Here is a 4,662-nt window from a genome sequence, read left to right as displayed (position 1 = left end):
GTTTATTATAAAAGAATATAACTCAGGAACAGCCAGAGAAAGAGACACATGAGGCCAAGTGTGGGGAAAGGGCGCAGGGCCCCACACGCTCTCTCTCAGCGCATCCCTCTCTCTGCATCCCACTCCTGCACCAACCCACAAGCTCTATGAACCTCATCCTTTGGGGTTTTTACGGAAGCTTCTTTATGGAGATGTGATTAAATCACTGGCCATTGGTGACTGAAATCAATTTCCAGGCCCTCTTTCCTTCCTGGGGAGATAGGGGTAGGTATTGAATCCAACCCTCTAATCACATGGCTGGTTCTACTGGCAGCCAGCCTCCTTTCTGAGGTTACCAAGGGGCTTTCCTAATGTCATGCATTTACATTAAAAAATGCACCTTGCCCTGGCCAGTTTGGCTCAGAGGTTAGAGCGTCCGCCTGCGGTCCGGAGAGACCCGGGTTCGGTTCCCGCTAAGGGCACGTACCTCGGTTGCAGTTTGTCCCCGGCCCTGGTTGGTCGTGCGGGTGGCAGCCACTCGATGTGTCCCTTTCACATCGATGTTTCTCTCTCTCTCTCTCTCTTCCTCTCTCTCCCTCCCACTCTGTACAAAAAATGGAAAAATGTCCTCGAATGAGGATAAAAAAAAAAAAAAATGTACCTTGATCACTGTCTACACTTAGGAAATTCCAAGGGTTTTTGGAGCTTTGTGCCAGCAATGAGGATGAAGACCAAATATGTATTTCTTACTTGAAATCACAATATCACATATAGACATGCTGGAAAGCAAGGGGATCCCTAAATCATCAGGACCAAAGTCAGATAGAAAAATGAGATCTGAAGCTGGGAGTCTCTAAAAGAATGAGGACAAGACCGAGGGAGTGAGTTTAGGAGACGGAGCCCTGAAAATGTCCCCTGACACAGTTCTACAGGAAAACGTATGAGAATCATCTGTTTTCTTAGGCAAGGGGCAGTTAAAGGGCATCACGTTAGGGCAATTTTAGAATCATACTCCCAGTTCTTTATATGCTGCAAGAATAACGTCAGCAAATGAAGTGTGTGTGTGTGTGTGTGTGTGTGTGTGTGTGTGTGTGTGTGTGGAGAAGGATGTTTCTACCTGCTCCCTTAAGGATTCGCAATGGCAACTAAGAGTCTCCCCAAGTAGGCAAGCCGTTGATTATATTACTTGGCCATAAAGTAAGGCCCAGCACTGGGCTGAAATAAACGCTGTTCTTCATACCAGTAATTCATGCTCAGAGAATGTTTTGTGGAGCTAGAGCAAAAAGTGAGCTAAATAAGGCTCTTTTTCTATAAGGTTTATGATATTTGAAGAATTATGTAGGTTATGGTTAATGTCAAATAAACATCCACAAAAAGAAGAAAAAGAAAAATGCTCTGAGGGGATTTGAATTACACATATGAGGACTATTCCCATATTTGCTTAATTGGTGAGACTCCAATTAAGAAGTGAAACAGGAAACAAACAAAACCATTTACAACACGTGAAAACGGGCAGGCAAGAAGGTTGGCCTGCGTGAGGTGCAGAGAAGAAGTGCGTTTGTACCTAATGCTTCCGGTGAATTGTTCAAGAACACCTCACCCTTGGAGAAGGATTCCCTTAAATTCTGTCGAGGTTGGTGTCTGCATGGGTTATGTGCCAAGTAATTGTCTGGTCTCAAGTTCACAGTGTTGTGAGGCTATTTTAAAGATGAATGGGAACATAAAACATATTTCGTCCTATTCTCTACTTTAAATATGTCTCTGGAACAAAACTTGTACTTGAAATGAAATGGAGAAATGTGATTTTTATGAGTTACAGGTTTTCTGTTGTTGTTTTTTTCCTTCACACCACTGACAGTAGAACAAAAACATTTAGAGAAAGACAGCCCAATGTCATGGAAGTGTGTGTACATTTGTTCTTTCTGTGGTACACAAGGGACACACAGAACCCCCTCCCTGACTAAAAGCAGGACATCACTTAGGCTTTGTCATCACACTCCAATGCTTTTCAGTAACTGAAAGAATTTTGCATTTCTGCCCATAAGAGCTGGAAACTCAAAAAGAAAGATTCTTCTGCAACCCACTCTATCAATAAATCCTATCCATCTTACTCTCTGAAATAGTTAATTTTTCTGCTGAGAAAAACTGAAAAGGAAAAAGAGGGCCTCCATTTATGAATTGTTATTTTTTATTCATACTGTTTATTTATACTATTTCCAAGGCAAATCATCATTATCTTCCTAGCAGATGTACACAATTCCACCTAAGAATTGCCATTTTCCTAAACCAATGGAAAGCCAAGTTGTCACTAGATGCTGAGATAAATCATCTGTATGTGCTCATATGTGCACCCTGGCCATTCCTTTTGAATTTCAAGGTCATAAATAATTCCCAAACTCAAGTTTGTGCTGGTATTTTAATATGGATTATTTGCCCTCCTCTGCTGGTGTCGTTTCTTTCGATTTAATCAATATCTCTTACAGGCTGGCACTAGTCCATTCAGTACACTGATGGGAACCAAGCCATCATTCCACCTAAGAATATCAATTATGTTTGAAAGCATACAGTTTGATTCATGCAGAAACCACTGTAAATAAAGACTCCTTTATTTACTCTAACACTATTGTGCCTTTCACTGTTTGCTCATGTCGCAACTGTTTAACCTTCTTAAGCCTTTTCAAGAAATCTTAAAGAACAGAAAGGAAATCCTGACCTCAAGAATCCATTTTTTGTTTTTATAAAAATCAGCTCCTCTATGAAGAGCTGAAATGAGGCGAAGCCTCAAAGCCGCAGCCTAAAGTGCCATAAATTTCCTGCTGCTGAGACGACTTTCAGCCGGTCTGATCGACAGCGATGGAAAGGAGCCCTCTGCCAGCTGATGTGTTTGTTCTTCACAAGTTCTTCTCCTCAGGAGTATCTCAGAACAACACTGGACTGCAGTCCCTGGTAGAGTTCCTACCTAAGGCCTGTTAGCAAGGGATTCTCACAATAGAAGCTGGACTCACACACACACACACACACACACACACTCACACATCTCACTCCCTCACTCAGGATTCTCAGGACTCAGCCCTTGCTGCCTGATTTCTGGAAGCACAAAGAGGTTCAAATGAGCCCAACATCAGAAACAAAAAAGCCTTCCTTTTTCTATCCCTTTTTAAATAGGATCATGATGGGCCACGTCCACCCACACTGCTGAAGCCCTTCAACCTTGTAGAGTCTAGACCAAACCACCTGCATCGTCTTCATTCCCATGAGCTCACTCACAAGCACAAACACACATGTTCACAGTGACTTCCCTCCACGTGCCCACATACCCTATGACAGAGACAGCAACAATTGCTTCATCTTCCCAAACCAATCCCTACACCCTTTGTTCAGTGAAAACGGCACACGTTTCTGCATGGGGGCATCCTGTGCTTCTCTAGACATATGGTCATCGAGAAATAATTATCACAGCTGTACAGTGGAGAATACAAATAAACAGTCACAGTACAGTTGAGAACTGCTCTGTGCAGCCTCATTATCCAGGGTACCATGCTCTGCCAGGATCGGTGTGGCAGAGAGGGATTGTCTCCCCATGCCATTCTTCTAGAACCAGCTGTGTCAACTTGTGTAAAAAACTCCCCACTAAAAATAGCTGAAACCAGAAACTGATATCACACATGAGAGAAGACTGTTCTTTCGTACACCCATCCTCGGTGGTCTGTGGCACAGGTGTGCTTGGATCTGCCTACCATACCTCTTAGGGTGGATTTTAAAACATGGTCAGATGTATTTGGTCACTTTCCCACAGTTTAACTCTTCAAAATATACAAACAAATTGTGTGTGTGTGTGTGTGTGTATTTTTTTTTTTTTCCCTGATATGATACAGGGTGGAGGGTGAGCCACTGGACAGGCATTCCTGGATGCCCCAAATCACATTCAGAGTTGTCTTCTGATGGGATTCTGTAGCAGGACAAATCAACCCCAGCACTATCAGCATTTGAGGTACCACCTGTGCACTGTAGTATCCCTGGCCCCTGCCCACTAGATGCCAGGAGCACCCGCCCATTTGATATCCTCAGACAATGTCATGCACATGTCCTGGGAGGGTCACACAAGCTGTCCCTGTTGAGAACCACTGATCTAATCTTGTCAGGCTGTGACAACACTGGACTCTCCACAGAGGAAGGAAACAAAGCCAGGCTCTCTCCTGGGGTTCCCAACTGTAAGCCCAAGCCCAGGTCTGAGTGTGCCTGCACATGGAACAAATGCCAGCTGGCCGGGAACTGAGGCATGTCGGGCCACAAACCATTCTTAGTGCCCACTGTCCTGAGCACTGAGCATAAAAATAGCCTCTTTGCCCCATGCAGCTGCATCTGCGGTGCTGACAGGTCCAGCACCCTCAGGACAGCAAATAAAATATCTTTGTAAAAAATTCTTCAGCCCTGGCCAGTTTGGCTCAGCAGTTAGAGCCTCGGCCCGCCCACCGGAGAGTCCAGGTTCAGTTCCCGCTGAAGACATGTACCTCAATTGCAGTTTGTCCCTGTCCCGGTTGAGGTCATGTGGGTGGCAACCACTCAATGTGTCTCTCTCATATCGATGTTTCTCTCTCTCTCTCCCTCCTACTCTCCTTCCAGCTCTGTCTGAAGATAAAAGCAAAAAAAAAAAAAAAATGTCCTTGGGTGAGGATAAAATAA

General features: G+C 44.2%; 1 non-coding gene across 1 annotated transcript; it reads right to left on the bottom strand.

Annotated features, from left to right (window-relative positions):
* Window positions 1-4,257: 4,257 nt before the first annotated feature.
* On the bottom strand, window positions 4,258-4,342 carry LOC118622139. Its single transcript, XR_004957957.1, has one exon. It is a non-coding gene; the product is annotated as a small nucleolar RNA SNORA17 (small nucleolar RNA).
* Window positions 4,343-4,662: the final 320 nt, after the last annotated feature.

This window comes from Molossus molossus, unplaced genomic scaffold, assembly GCF_014108415.1.
Source record: "Molossus molossus isolate mMolMol1 unplaced genomic scaffold, mMolMol1.p scaffold_m16_p_8, whole genome shotgun sequence".
Taxonomy (NCBI): domain Eukaryota; kingdom Metazoa; phylum Chordata; class Mammalia; order Chiroptera; family Molossidae; genus Molossus; species Molossus molossus.
Note: the sequence above shows the minus strand (reverse complement) of the source record. Positions and strands in the feature narration are given on the sequence as shown.